The sequence below is a fragment of the Ochotona curzoniae genome, unplaced genomic scaffold, assembly GCF_017591425.1.
Source record: "Ochotona curzoniae isolate NIBS_2020 unplaced genomic scaffold, NIBS_Ocur_1.0 scaffold_4701, whole genome shotgun sequence".
Classification (NCBI taxonomy): Eukaryota; Metazoa; Chordata; class Mammalia; order Lagomorpha; family Ochotonidae; genus Ochotona; species Ochotona curzoniae.
The window spans coordinates 17,894,503-17,911,015 of NW_024467122.1; positions in this window are offsets into that span (position 1 = coordinate 17,894,503).

The following is a 16,513-nucleotide window of genomic DNA, read 5'->3' on the forward strand; positions in this document are numbered from 1 at the left end:
TGGTTTAATGTGTACTTGAACTAAAATTGTCTACAGATGTATTTCTGATTATAGTATAGATACACCCCTCAAGAGTTGCCAGGAAACCTTTGAAAAATAAAGAAGTATCTTGAGAGGGCTGTGAGTACTCATTATTTCCGAGAGCCCTGACATGAATGATTTAGTAGAGAAACAGTGTAGATTTGCAGAAGACCTAGGAGATAAAGATAGAAAAGACATTTAAGTCAGGATCTTTACCCTTGATCCAATTCCAATTTAGGGAATTGTTTTAAGAACTTGTATTTTCATTTATCAAAAGTTTTTGTTTGCTTTATAAATAAAGCCACTTGTAGAAGAAACACCTTGTGCCAAGGAAGCAGCCTGTGTTAACACCCTGTGGTCTCATCGTGCCCTCTCCTCCTAGCTGAAAAGGTGCCGGACTTGCCAGCTATCTTGGCCCATCTAGCCTGTAAAGGAGATTCCTGGGACTGTGCAGGCCTGAGAGAAAGCTGAGCAGCCCTTCTTGCTCCATCTTCTGTTGTCTTCCCAAATCATCCTTTGTTTCCTCATTGTGCATACACAGGTGTCTAGGAACACACATTTGCAAGCACTTACACAGTGCCTGGCTTCTTGGCCTACGCTTGTCGGTTATCTCAGGCCTTCCAACAGCAAGGCCTTGTTGCAGTGAGTTAAGCATCCCCTGCCGGTTTTCCTGGCCTTCAGTGACTTTATCCTTCATCTTAACCTCCCTCAGCCAGTTGAGAATCTGAAGGTGAGAGAGCTCTCAGCATCCTTCATGTTATGCCATGTCCATCTCTCCAGTGTATTTCCAGGGAGCATCTCAAGCCCCAAGTCCTGGCTCCTCATACTGTGTTCCTTCTTCAAGCTCTCCCATGGATTTAGAAACCTTCAAGAAACAAGGTCATTTCCAAACTGCTGTCTTCAGCCCAGATCTCTTGCTGGCATCCCAGACCTGATGTCAGGCCACTTGGAGGGCAGCTCTTCTTGCACAATCTCTGGGCCTCTCCAAAAGAGCTCCTGTCTTTTCTCACAGGAGCAACCTTAGCTCTTTGTTCACTTCACTCACTGCAAAGTCATTTCTGCCTCAGAATAAGCTGTTCTTGCTGACCACTTAACGATGGTCTTCTACTCTAGACTGCTAGAGGACTGTGTTGACCCGCTCAGTACTATCTGCCACAATGAGCAGACACACAGCTCTTCAGTAAGTGCTTCCTGAATCTGTGAACAAAAATATCCAAAACACTTACTTTGAGTGTTTGCTATGTGCAGGCTAGGGTGAGAGATAGACTGACTCCACAGACTGGCCCCTGCAGGGTGTCAGCTGTTTTAGCTGGTTCCCTGAGAGTAAACCAATCAGAAAGTAGGAGAGGTGAACAAGACAGCAGCTTTCTTTTTAGAACCTGACCTCAAATGTGGCACCTGCTGCTTTTTGCTGTATCTGTTCATGAAAAGTAGCAAGTCAAGTTCACATGCAAGGATCAGGGATGACATCATGGCCTAAGTCCCAAAGGCCCCCTCCAACCCTTGTAGAATCTGCCTACCAAAGGATCAAGCACTCTATGTCAGCAGACATAAACCTATCTCTTCAGTGTTGGAGATAGATAGTATTCTAATGTTGAAATGAAATTATTTGTTTTCTGAATAATTCCTTGTTGTTGGACATTTACAATAACTTCCCACTAATTTTTGCAATAGATACCTTTGAACACACACATTTTCACACTTTACAAGGGTCTAGCAGTAAAATTGCTCTGCCAAACGATCTATACAGTTCATTTGTATGTGCTGTCAACTTGCCTTCTGAATTTATCGTGACAGTCAACCTCTAAAGATTTTGCAATAACTTATATAGCTAAATATTAAAATATCCTTGGGTCAGCTCAATGTGTCAACTGGCTAATCTTCTACCTGCAAGTGTCAACATGCTTCATGGGCACTGGCTATTGTCCCAGCTGATCCACTTCCAATCCAGTTCTCTGCTTATGGCTTGGGAAAGCAACAGAGAATGACTCAAATATTTGGGACCATGCACCCATGTGGGAGACCCAGAAGAAGTTCCTGGTTCCTGGATTTGGAGCAGCTCAGGAGCAGCCATTGCAGTCACTTGGGGAGTGAACCATCAGGTGGAAAACCTTTCTCTCTCTCCTTCTTTCTAAATCTGCCTTCAAATAAAAATAAATATACCTTTTCTTTTTTTTTTTTTTTTTTTTAAAGATTTATTTTTATTATTTTTTTTCATTGGAAAGGCGGATATACAGAGAGAGGAGAGAGAGAGAGGAAGATCTTCCGTCCGATGATTCACTCCCCAAGTGAGCGCAACGGGCCGATACTATGCCGATCCGAAGCCAGGAGCCTCTTCCGGGTCTCCCGCACGGGTGCAGGTTCCCAAAGCCTTGGGCCGTCCTCCACTGCTTTCCCAGGCCACAAGCAGGGAGCTGGAAGGGAAGCGGGGCTGCCGGGATTAGAACCGGCGCCCATATGGGATCCCGGGGTTGCAAGGCGAGGACTTAACCACTTGCGCCACCGCGCCGGGCCCTAAATATACCTTTTCAAAAATTTCCTAAGACTTTGCTTATCTCCCACAAAAACTAGTGAGACAGTGCTGTTTTTCTTTAGTTGCCTCTTCAAACATCATTCTCAACTAATATCCAATCAGATATTTAATGATCTGAAGATGCGACTTCTATAAAGTTCATGTTTTATTAATTCCTCCCATTTTTTTCATAAAGAATGTTTTTGTTTATTTGGAAGGCAGATTTACAGAGAGAGACAGAGAAAGAAAGAGAGCAAGCCAGCCAGCTCATCTGCTGGTTCATTCCACACATGACTGTAATGACCAGGGATGGGCCAGGCTGAAACCAGGAGGCAGGATCTTCCTCGGAATTTTCCACATGGGTGGCAGGGGCACAAGGACTTGGAACATCCTCTGCTGCTTTTTCAGACCTGTTGGCGCAGAGCCGGATCAGCAGTTGAGCAGCCAGGACTTGAACTGGCATTTATGTGAGATGCTAGTGATGCAGGGAGTGGTTTAACTCGCAGTATCACAGTACCAACCCCAACTCCACCTCTTACACAGCCTTTGTTTTTCATTAGAGAGATGTTGGTGAAAGACATGTTAGCTAGAAGAAACTTGGGAGTAATGAGATAACAAGCAACAGTAGAAATCTAAATGGCTTACACATGAAAGTTGACTTCTTGCTCACCCAAAATGCTGTTAGGTTTTAAGGTTCCTAGACTGGTCTAGAAATTCTACATGCTTCTAGCAAGCAATTCCACTGTAGCAAAGTATAGTGTCTTTGGTTGGGAGCAGGGGAGGAAGAAAGAGCTAAAAGGCTGAGCGAGAACTTATAACCACCTCAATCAGCAAGTGAAACACATCATTTTTCTCAAAGTGCGTTGATCAAAACTAGCCATAGAGCCGCACCCAAGGATTTTAGTGATGGTTTCATTTTGAATGAAGTTTTCCACTAAACTAAATACTGACTGATGTTATTGAAATTTGTTGTTAGTATGTTTCAATATTGGATGCCCATAGACATATCCTATGGTGATAAATATATAATACTGGAAGCATATTTCTTAAATATTCTTAAAATAGTTCTTAAAAGCAGATTTCTTAAAATATGTCTCTGCCACAAAACCCAGAACATTAAAAAATATGCTTTCATGTTGAGCCTCACTCACTAGGTCCAGATAGGGTCAGTGAGTCTGCAGCCTTGTCCTGACCCTGGTCTTCTTTGGAAAGCCATGTGGACACACGGAAGTGAGCTGTGTGTCCCCACCCTGTCTTGCTTCCCGCACACAGCCATGTGCCGCTCTGCTCTGCATGGTGAGATAGCGGCTGCCAGATGATGTATTTTTTTTCCAGTGGACATAACTTGGCACTGGACTCTTCCACCTCTCCTGTTTCTGATCAAGCTCTGCCTGGGCATGTCAGGGTCAGGCTTAAAGACTTGCTAGAACTGGATTCAAGATTTACGAGAAGGAGATGTAACCAGGCCTCCAGTGGTTTGGGAAGAACAGCTGGAGTCTGGCCCTTTGCATCATGACAAGGACTATTAAAAACTAAAGCTGCCTTCTTTTTTTCTTTTCTTTTTTGTCTCTTAAAGATCAGTGTAAGGAAATCAAAAAGTAATCCAAAGTCATTTCAAAGGCACTCTCACCAAGGGCACCTTTGAAGCGACAGATTTTAAGGGCTCTTGATTCTCTGCCTCACTCAACATTTCAAACTCTCTGTAAACAAGAAGTAAGAATTATGAGGTTTGAACTGGGGATGTTCCCCCTTGACCGGTTCCTGAATGCCATTGAATCATCCCCACTCCCAGAGTGAGCGAGCAGTGAGGGGCCATTGTGTTCCCCGGGCACCACCCTATGCTGACGTCATGCACCACTGCTGCCATTCCTGATGAGTGTGCCAGGTCACTGCTTGGGACTCCCAGAGTGGCAGGGAGAGGGGAGAGGGGAGACGACTCAGCACACACATAGGCCTGCCCTGGAAGCCTGCTGGTCACTCCAAGCCAGAAAAGTTCACCTTGTCCCTCCCCCAACCCCCACCTCATCCCACCATGACTGCCCTGCCCCCACCATCCCCTCCAAGACCATCCATCCCCAAGAGCTCATCACTCATCACCACACAGCTCTGGTTTCTGTCAACACTGGTCCCTGCAGCCACACCTCCCTTCCGAGGCAGCACCAGTGCTGGGCAAAGTCCCTAGCCTTGGTGTGCCCGTGACCTCCCAGGCCCCAGGTTCACATCCCATGGAAGAGACATAGCTCCAAATTCCTACAGCAAGGGGGCCGGGGTCCTCTTCCTGCCTTCCTTCCCTCGTGAAAGGAAGGGTCTGTCCCTTCTTAAAAGGATTGGGTGTTTTTTGTTGCTTTGTTTTGTTCTGTTATGCAACCACATGATTTTCTTCTGATGTTGAATTTGTCCTTGTGAACATGTTGGAAATACCAGGACAGAGAGCAAGTTTTAAATATAAGATAAAATTAAACACATGGCATTTCTTTTCCTTTATTCAACTCCTTCCTCCCTTCTGTCTGTCTGTCTGTCTGTCTGTCTCTCTCTCTCTCTCTCTCACACACACACACAGACACACACATTCCTCTTTTTGCTCTTTCATGCCTTTAATTTTCCTGCTGGTTCTCACTGTAGCCTGCTTTTATTAAGGACTGCTTTTATTTAAAAAAACCAAATGTACAATGTTCTAGAATAGAATGATAGAAGCAGATAAACTTTTTGCATGTGATTTCTTAAATACTCCCAAGTATTTCAAAGTAATGATACTTTCCTATGACAATAACTTAAGTTAGTGATGGATTTTTTTCTAAAATGATGCATTCCTAATAGATCAGTGGGTACTGCACACACTCCATGAATTTAAAGAAAATGATTATGTAAATTGATGCTGTTGCCAGACCACTTTCCTCTGTGGAATTGAAACATATCCTGATTTATTTGAGGAGTATAATTTGCCCTCTAGTTAATAAGTGATTGCCTTTATTCCCCTAGAAAAAGTGAGTGAACACTGGACAAAGCAGTTTCTCACCTTGAAGGAGTACAGAGGTTCTGTGTATCGGACACAAGGAAAGGAAAACAAATCCCACATTTTCTGGTTCTCTCTCATCATTAGTGGACAACACATTGGCTAAACACCAAGAAGTCTCTTAAAATAAGGAAAATTTTAAAACGAGCACAATTTATCTAAAACTATCTTTTTCAATGGTGACAACTTGGCCACACACACACATACACACACACACACGTCTAATAGCAATGAACAGTTAAATTAAAAATCTAATATGTTAAAAAAAAAGTTCTGAACACATTTTAACCTTTCTTCCTTTCCCGAAAATAAGAAATATTCTTTATTACTAATCATATCATCAGCAACAACACAATTCATTTAAATGCAAAATCCCAAAATCAAAGTAAATGAGGACATGGATTCTAGTTAGCCTGTGGTGTCTAAGAGTTTTAGCTCTTTGGGACCACCTGAATGAGTGTCTTCCATGGGACTGGTTCCCTACAGATTTGCCTCCAGCAACTGCCCCAAGAGTTTGGTTAGCCTTTATACTTAGATGTTGCCCTGTGGCTCAGCTAATAGCATTGTCTGCAAGTTGGAAGGTACGAAGCACTGTGAAGAAGACAGCAGTGCCACCTGGCTGCTGGGCACTGAGCCAATAATGCGGGTACCTAGGCACCCCAAGCCCTTTTGCTTTCTATCCACCCTCCCCCTTTTCATCACCTTCCATCTTCCCCTCCTTTGACTTCACGATCCTGTGGTCCTCATTTCCCTCTTTAATTTTTCTTCCCCCACCCCCGACCCCTTTAGTCCCTTTATGCCTACAAGTGACAGCTGTTGGCAAAACTGACCCTGCAGAGAACTCCCAAATGCAGTCTGTCCTCCCTAAAGTAACTGGGGTTTTATGAAGCTAAGTATTTCACCCATCAAACATGTCTTGAGGTTCCACTATGAGTACACCATGATATGCATTTGGTATTTGATATATGATATTGGATAGCTTTTCATCACAGTAGTGAAATACGGGATGTGGGCTACTTGTGAAGAAGAGATTTATTGAACTGGGTTTTAGAGGTTCAAGGACATGGCACAGTGGAATGGCTCAGTTCTGGCGAGGACCCTATGGTGAGTGACTGATGGGGCACATGTTGGAACAACTTAGTGATCATATCACAGATCATGAGCAGAGAAAGAAACTCAGGCTTTCCCAATGTTTTTCCAGAGAACTACTATCCAACGGCCTCAAATAGCCAAGGCATCTGCCACCAGGCTCTGCCTCTCTGGAGTTCCACAGCAATCCCCATCCTGGAGCCCAAACCTGCAACCACTCTGGACGCTCAATCCACACTTCAAACATGGCAGAATTGAAAGATGAGCAGGGCTTACAGCACCTGTAACTGCACAGAGACAGACACACATGGTTACAGATTATTTTAATTAAGTAGAATCGCGAGAATGACGAAGATAGCATCAGGCAGCATTTGATTATTTAAATGAAAGACAGTTAGAGAGAGATCTTTCATCTGCCAGTTTACTCCATAAATAACTGCAGTAGCCAGAGCTGGGGCTGGTCTAAAGCCAGGAGCCAGGAACTTTTTCTGGGTCTCCTACTTGGGTATAGGGGCCTGAAGACTTGAGCCATCTTCTGCTGCTTCCCCAGGCACTTTAGCAGAGTGCTGGGTGGGAAATGGAGTAGCCAGGACTTGAACTGTCATCCATATGGGATGCTGGCACCACAGACAGTGGTTTTACTACTATGTTAGAACACTGGCCCCTCAGCTTCACTTCTACTCATAAATCTCATGTTAAATCTGGAGAGGCATTCTGGGGAATAGGGTTCCCAGCTGTGGACTGAAGTAAGGACATTGTACAATTGACCACAGGCAGTCCATCACTGAATGGTAGAGTTCTAGGGGACAAAGAAAGGCCATTTAACCCAGATGAAAGTGGAGGACAGAGGCTAAAGCCTCCCTTGTAGAGGTTGCCTTAAATGGATCCAAAAGAATAAATCAGTTAGCCAACCATTTATAATGGAGGAAAGGAAAGCATACCAGGCAGAAGGTATTGCCTGAACTCAATATGGTAGGAAAATAGTGAGAATGGACAAGGAGCTCATTGATGCTAAAGAAAGTCATTTTCTTTTCTAGTTTTGCTTTTACTCTGAAAGAGTGAAGACTTTTTTTAAAAAAAAAAAAATCCCTTAAAATTAACCCATCAATGGTCTGCAAATATGTGTCAAGAGAGTCTGCTTGGGACTTACCCCACAAATGACAATAAAACAAAATGGTTCAGAATGTTGGTTCTAGAATCACATTGGGAGCATAGATTCATTGCTTAGTAGGTGTATCTTCAGGCAAGTTCCTTCAACTCCTTGGGCTTCTGCAGCAAAATCATTATGGACAGGAATTGAGCTATTCCTTGAAAGCACTAAAAGCATCAACCAATATTATCTTTATACTTTTGATACTCTGGGGATCTTAACTGCCTAGAATTTCTCATTCATTTGAATGATATAATCATAATCATATTCATGCATCCATATGTGAATTCTTGCACTCACAACTGATTTTTGATTACAAAGTATAAACACCTATGTTAACATTATAACAATAAAGAACACTAAAATGACAATTGCTAAACTCACCTCAATATTATTTTCATCAGATTCACGAAGGACACTCATTGAATCACCACTCTTACATACATTGATACCTGGTACTTCAAATGCCAGAGTTAAAAACAGTGACACTTACTTATCTGAGTTTTCACTTACTGGCAACAAATGCTAGTCATATTTGAAATGTGTTATATGGGTAAAAGCTCTTGCAAGTAATGTCTTAAAATTTCAGGTTTTGAAAGAAAATAAGGGAAAAAAATCACAAAATCAATTCACTTATACTTATTTAAACTTCTCATGCATTGTCAATTTTTGATGGCATCCACAAGTACAGTTTCAATTCACTTATCTTACATCATGCTTTTTATGACATAATTTATTAGGAGAAAATCAAATTACATGTGTTACTTATTAGGTAAGGAACAACCAAAATGTTTCCATATATGATTAATATCATTAAGACTGGATAAAAGTAATATAAAATTCTTGATTCACCTAAAATAGCCTTCTTAAATTATATACAACACACATGCAAAATAAAATCATAAAAATAAAACCCCACGGAGGACCAAGAGATTATATCTAATAAGTGAAAAAACAGAAAAAGTTGAGAAATTCTGCTACAGGCAATGAAGTGTTTTAGGCAAAGGAGTGATGGGTGGACTTGAAAGTAAGACCAAGACAAGCCAGGTGCTGTTAAAAAATACATGTGAAAAAGATGATGATGATCCAAATGTGGACATGATAGAAGATAATTTTTATTTATTTTCATTTTTGCTTGAGAGGCAGAGAGAGAGAGAGAGAGATGGGTGGAGCAGGGGTAGGAGGGGTGAATTCCATCTGTTAGATTCCATCTCCTTATAACCAGAGAGCGCTAACACAATCCAGGTCTCCCACATTGGTGGCAAGGATCCAAGAACTTAGGCCGCCACCTACTGCCTACTAGGATGCACATTAGCAGAAAGTTAGAATTATAGGTGGAGCTGGGATACAAGCTTTGATATGATATGTGGGCATGTCGGGAGATGTCTTAACTACTACACCAAATACCCACTTCTGAAATGATTTTAGAAAGTAGAATGGATTTTTATGATGGAGCGATGGAGATTTCCTAATTGAGAGAAGGAGAAGTTGAGATGGTTGTCGGTTATATCTGCTCTTACAGGTGTGATGACCACCCACTTAGGTAATGCATACTGGGGAGAAACCATTTGCAGAAGCAGTAGTGAGCTCAGCTTTGACCAATCAAGAAAGCTGGACTGGCCTATTTTCCTAGTTGGCCATATAGTCTCTTACCTTCTGCTTTTTTCCTTTCTATTCCTCTGTTCTGTGTGTTTTGCTATATTCTGATGATAGTGAGTTAGAAGCATCTGCACAGTGGGAGAAGTTCAGGCATGTCTTCCAAACCTAAAGGCTTTTCTCAGCCTACAAACCTGGCCTCAGCTGGGGTCAATAGAACCCAATTATAGTCCCAGTTCTATGAACAAGTAGTGTGATCTTGGGCAAGGCATTTCAAATCTCTGCTTATGGTATTTTCCTCTGCAAAATGAAAGGGATGAGTAGAATTATATTTAAGACTTCTTCCAATTGAAAGATATTGGTTGCATAAAATCAATAGTTTTTGCCAAGCCAAACTTGGGTAGGCTCTGAGTCATCCAGCCAGTGCTGTAACAGTTAGTTATATGTTGACCCCCCCAAAAAAATCACATCCTATTTAATATCTACAAGAAGACATTAAGAGAACAGACGTTATGATTTGGATGATAGTTTGGAGGTTCCCCTTTCCCAAAGATCCACCTGTTGGCGGCTTGGTCCTCAAAGTCTTCAATTCGTGGTTAATGGATAAGGGTGGAGACCTGATCCAATTCTGGCTTCTGCAGGGAGGGCAAAAAGAGCAGAGCTGCGGGTTGTAGGGGGCTGGCTTCAGAAGGTGACTCTCCTGAGTGGGCTGATGACTTCAGCTGAGTCCTGTTGCTTCCTGGTTTGCTGTGTGACCCTCAGTCAGCAAGTGTGTTTTCCTCTTCAGATACCAGATGTATGGGGCCACCTGAGTCCCAGATTACAAATTTCTAAAGGTGTAAGTTGAAATAAATTGGATTAAGAATTTCTAAAGTTGTAAATTGAAATAAATTGGCTTCCTTCCTAAGAAAGCCCTCTCAGGTACTTTAGTTAAACTAGCAGCAAGCTGCGTTAATACATGAGGGTACATTCTAAAGGTCAGAGAAAAGGAAGTTAGAAGTTTACTTTCGGTGTTGCAGTTTTGGAAATCCAAAATGTATTCATAGACCCCTCATATTCACAGATTTCTCCAAGCTTTTTGCACCAAAACAGATGTATCTTTTAATTCTATTTAAGGTACCCTTCCAGGAAAAAAAAAGTGCTATGAGGCAGTGTCCTGCTCCCCTAAAATTGCTATATTTAAGCCTAATTTCTAGTGTGACTGCATTTGGAGATGGGGCCTAGAAAGAAGTACCTGAAGTTACTTGAATTCATAAGGGAATGGCTGTAGCCAATAAGTTTGATGTACTGACAAGGAATGCAATATCTGAGATGGGCACACAAAAAGGAGAGGCCAGGAGAGGATCAAGGAGGAAGGGGACATGAGGCAGGCAAGGAGTCAGGTCCTGGGAGAGACTAAACCTTCCAGGACATTGACCTTAAACTTCTGTGAGAAAATATATCTAGGCCATCCAGTCATGGTATGTTGTTATAACAGGTCTGGCAGAAAGATGATAGACAGATAGGTCATTGATCGATAATATCTGATACACTGGCAGATTGACACGTTCTGTGCTCTGTGTATGAGCAAGTCATTTTCCTCTCTTTCTCCATCTCTCTACTTTTAAAGCAGGAAAAATAAACCCTCCATCCCCATCCTAGGAGCAGGGGAGGAAGATGATGGATAGAATCTAAGGTTGAGAGGATGATGGAAAACGCTGTAAATGAGGTTGAGTTTGGCTTTGATAAACACGCCACCGGTAAGATTTAATTCCATTTTTTCTCATTGAGAATACCAAGAAGCCTTGATGAATTCTATATCAAACTTTGGCTTCATCTTGCTTCATCCAAATGACAGGACAGATGTGAAAGTGCTTTAGAAAATAAAAGACTTCTAATGAAAATGGAATGTTAAAAATACAGTCTTTCTTCAAGCAGGTTTGATTAAAAAAAGAAAGGATTAAAATGAATTCAAAGCCGAGTAGATTTAGGTTCTTGTTGCAAATCTGACACTTGGCAGCTGTGAGAAAAAAAAAATGTGTGACACAAACTGTAGAACTTCAATTTCTTCATCCTGAAGAAGAGATCCAATCCTAGCACCCATTTTGCAGAACTGTTGATCCAATGAAATGCCATTTACACAATTGGATTCCTTAGCTATAGATCTGACTTACACCATCACAAATGCCTGTTCTGCTCCATCTCTTCTCCACCCTCCCATTACACCATCTGTTGACATCACTTCCTTTCCTAAGAGTCAGCAGTGCTCTGCCATGGTTTTAGAGGTGAAGTTGGATTTCTCTAACATACTATTCAAGTTTGCTGTCCATCTCCACCTATTATTGCAACCTGCGCTCCCAGCATATGGGTTTCCCGAGGATACCATGTTATGGACTTTGAAGGTGCTATGATATTTTAGCAGAAACCCCCTTCCCAGCCTCCTCTGCCTGGTCCACACCACTCTTCAAGTCTCATTTCAGATGTCGCCTCCTCTTTGATGCCTTCCTTGACCTCCCTGCTTGGATGATGTGCCTGCCTTATCCACCTCGGGATGCAGTATGCATGTTGTTTCAATTACCAATGCCACTGAATGTTGAAACTAATGCTGGGAGCTTTCTGACTTTTGATAGGTTTCCTCTCTGAACCCCTTTTATGCAGCACATGGTAGTTACTCAACATATAATCAAAAAGAAACAAGATGTCAGAAGAATGGGAAGAAAAAGTAGAAAGGGAGGAAATGAGAAAGGTGGTAGAAGGAAGAAAGTTAGAAGAGGGTTAAGAGGAAAGTGAAAATATTTTGAATACAGTCAATTCAAAGCTGCTTTCAAGGAAAAAATGTTCATTTTCCTCCATGAGGTTGACAGTGGTATAAGTGTATAAGTGGTGATTCTTTGAGGTTAAGCACTTATAATCTACTAATATTGGCAGTTTAATTTAAAAAAAAAAGGAACATTCTAACCAGTATGAGTTAAATAGCATAATTTTTTTTTGCCATGACAAACTGAAGTATGAAAACATAGACCAAAACTATATGGATACGTGATTAGAGTAGGGGAAAAGTGTCTGACAGTGGAGCTGCTTAAAGACTAGAAAGCACCACCAAGGAAATTTTTTAAGTCTCCTTGTAAAGAAAATTCATTAAAAATGGGAAGGAGAGCAGGATATAGGCCCAGGTGCCCATGGCCTATGAGAGAGAAATAGTTCAGAAGGAGATTTGAAGGCAGGCCCGCCTCTGTGTCAGCATTCAGACGAGAATATTTATTTGCTCTTTGTTTTCTTATGGCCGAATGATTGTGAACTCTGTGATCAGGAATCCATCACTTCAATGCGAATTTTAAACCTTGAAAGCCTTTATGTTTGATTCACTGAATGCTATATATTTTAAGGTAGTGCTGAATAAAGTTTGAAGTCATGATATTTCATGTTCAAAATCTATCAAGAAGTTTAAAGCATATTCTTCAAATAAAAGGGTGGAGCCCATTAGTAAGGCACAATGCAAGTAGCTCTATTACAATCTTCGTGTTTTCTCTGTGCCCACATCTCTAGCTGTTTATTGATCACACCAAATAAAGCATTCCAGCTAGGAGGGTCAGGACTGAAAAATCCTTTAAAAACATTCCTAAAAGTGAAACAGTGGGAAAGATAAAAGGATAAACAAATCAGGACTCTTATATTCCAGGGTCTCAGAATATGGAAAGATTTTTTTTTTTTCAGTATTCCCCTCTGGTGTGCGGGTCAATCAGTCTCACTGTATTTTCTGGCTTGTGACCCTGCCTTAAACATCAACTAGAGAGAGCTCTGCCACAGCCCAGCACACAAAATCACCACCTGCAAGGCTGAGCTTCCCAAACCCCGCAGCACTGACTTTAAAGGACACCGAGTCTGCAGAGTCATAAGGGAACACTGTTTCTAAGCAAACTGCTCTTGAGGGAGAGAGAGGCTCTCAATTCACCTGCTGAAGCAATGATTTGCCGCACATCCAGATTTTTTTTTTTCTGCTGATTCTCTCATTAGGAAAATTTTTGCCCATTCACATGTGAACTTTAAACACACTGACAGATGGAATTTTTCTGTATAAACAGTTTCAGATACACTACTCCTCCATGGTTGTGTCAGTTGTTTACAGTATCAGAAAACTGCAGATATGCCTAAAAGTCAGGGAAGTGTGTAGTTCTGCCAAGCGTTTGCACAACTTCAGTCCAGTGCCTGTACCCAGGTGCTCAGAGTGTTGCTGATAAAACACAGTTTCCCAAGTGTAGTCATGAGATTGTGTCAACGAGACCCCTCAGGAACAGTCTCGGAGCGCCGTGCTCCCACAGGGGGCTGCGTCTTTGTGAAGAGGCCCAGAGATAACAACACCAATCTAGAAGTAATCTGGGAAATAAGTGTCTCTAGGAGAAATCTAATGAGGAATGAAATCAGGAGTCCTTGGCTCTGCTCAGGCTTAAGACACCTGCTCCCGAGGTTCCAAGCTCCAAGCGTGGGAAGCTGAGTGCAGAACTGCTCTCCATCTTAGATCTAGTTCTCACTCTCATTGCCTGCAGCCATAAGAAGGATCCTTTTCTCTGGCTATTTAGAGCTATTTGAAACCTCTTTTTCTTTTTCTTTTTTTAATTTCAAAACCATACTGTACAGTTCATCTTTTCTGAGAGATCTTTGGTTTTGGAAATCACGCGCATATTGTCCTCAAAGTCAGCATATGTTGAGACTGTGTATCTTGCCCAAATCACTTTCTGGATAAAAGCTATTTTTGACAACTTACTGAGATCAGGCATGTTCAGGGTGGTGTGGCCGTAGACGACAACCTTGACAACTTATTGATACAGGAGTTGGGTTTATGTGTGATAGAATACATTCATCTGAAGTGTACAATTAAGTGGGTGGTTCTCAATCTATTGATTCATCACAATTCATTTTAGAGCATTTCCATTATCCCAAAATGAGACCTCCTTTCCTTGGCTGGTCACTCCTCTTCTGCTCATCCCTAGCCAGAACTTCCATTCATACACTTTCTGCCTCCATAAATTTCTCTATTCTGGACATTGATAAAAATGAAATGATATATAACCACATTTAAATAAACAAGAAGCATCACATGCAAAAGGACACGAACTGCTGCCCATATGGAATCCTGGCAGTTGCAAAAGATTTCGCCAATAGGCTATCACACTGGGTCCAGGAATCATTTCTTTGACTTCGCACTGCAGGTTTATCCATGTTCTAGCACATGACAGGATTTCTTGTCAGCGTTCAATCGTGTTCTGTTGTATGATTATACTGTATATGGTTATTAATTCATCATCTGATAAGCTTTTTGCATTGTTCCTACTTTGGGCTGTGAGGAATAATGTTGCTACAAATATTTGTACAAATTTTTACGTGGATCTGTGAGTCTGCTTTCGTTTCTCATAGATATAATGATAAAAACGGAATTGCTGAATAAAACAGTAACTTGCTGCTTAGTCTTTTTGAAGAATTACAAAGCTGTCTTCCCAAGTGTGGAGCCATTTCACATTATTTCTAGCAAGACATGGGTGTTACAGTTTTACTACATTCTTGCCATCACTTGTTATTCTCTTTAATTTTTTACCTGCATTCTAGTGAGTGTACAGTGATATCAAATTGTGGTTTTGGTTGGCTTTCCCTAGTGCCTCATGATTTTCAGCATCTTTCATATGTTCATTGGTCGTTTGTATATCAGTTTTGGAGAAAACATCTGTCATAATTTTACATTTTTTGAGTTGTTACTTTTATTACGTTTTCCACTTGGCAGGATGTTTTTAAGAATCCATCAAAGTTATAGCATATGTTAGAACTTACTTACTTTTATACTATAGGTTCTTAAATTATAAATTCTTTTCATATTAGACCTTATTGACTGTTCCATAATTGAGTTCTTATACTTTGAAAAGTTCCCAGAGAAAAATGGGATTAAAAAATACATTTATTTTGATCCAAAACATTTTTGAAATTTCTACATGGTTTTTAATCATTAACCTTTTCCATGAGCCTTTGAAAACCTCTTACATACACGGACTTCTAATTGTTTTGAACTGAAATACACTTAATAGCATTTCCACTAACTTTTTGAAGTCCCCTCATATCAGGGGATTACATTGTAAGGTTATCTTTTCACTTTCTTGATGAATCAGCTGTAGCATAAACATTTAACTTGGATGAAGTCAAATTTATCTTTTTTCTTTTGTTATTTGTACTTTTAGAGTTATACTTAAGAAAATTCAACCTAACCCAGGTCATAAAGGTTTGTTCTTATGTTTTCATCTAAGAATTTTATCAGTTCAGCGCTTACGTTTAGATCTCTGACCCATTTTGAGCTTTTTGTTTTGTGTCTACATGTTGGTATCAAATTACTCAATATTATTTCACCATTTGTAGGAAATATTTTTTCTTTCTCCACTGAACGGTGTTGGCACCCTTGTCACACCTCATACACATAAAGTTTTAACTCTGTGAGTTATCCTGTTCCATTAATCTGTGTCTGTCCTTAAGTAGCATCAGTAAGCATGGGTTCTCCACTTTTGGTTTATCCATTCTGGGTCCCTTCCCCCCCCCCCCTATATTTTAGGAAGCACTTGTCAGTTTCTCCCAAAGGAGCTAGCTGGAATTTTGATCCAGATTGAGTTCATCGATACATTCATTTGGGTAGTGTGCCTTTGTCAGAACTCAGAGCATAGGCATAGTACTGCAAAGTGCGGTACCTCAACAGGCTGAGCACTCAAAGCTAGATGAAATGGAAGGGCCTTGGAAGCAAGGTCTTCTGTGACTTTGCGCTGTGCTCTGATCTTCTCTCGCTTGCTCTTGTTCTCTCACCCCCATGGAATTAGTCACGGAAACCAGAATTCCTCTTCCACAGGATAGGCCTTAGAAACTGGTCTTCAACTCCCCTATAGCAAACCACAAAGCCTAGAATATTCCCTCTCCCTTCTCCTTTCTCCTTTGAAGAGCCTCACTCCAGCGGGGTCCTACTCCATGCCCAAGAACCTGCACAGATGGGCCTTTTTGCATAACCTTGTGCCCATTATATTTCTTCGTGGTTGTCCATTCTCCATCCAAATTGAGCATAGGCTTACAGTATCTCCTGGTTTGTGTATCTTTGTTTCTGACATCTCTTGTGTCACGTATAACTTCAAAT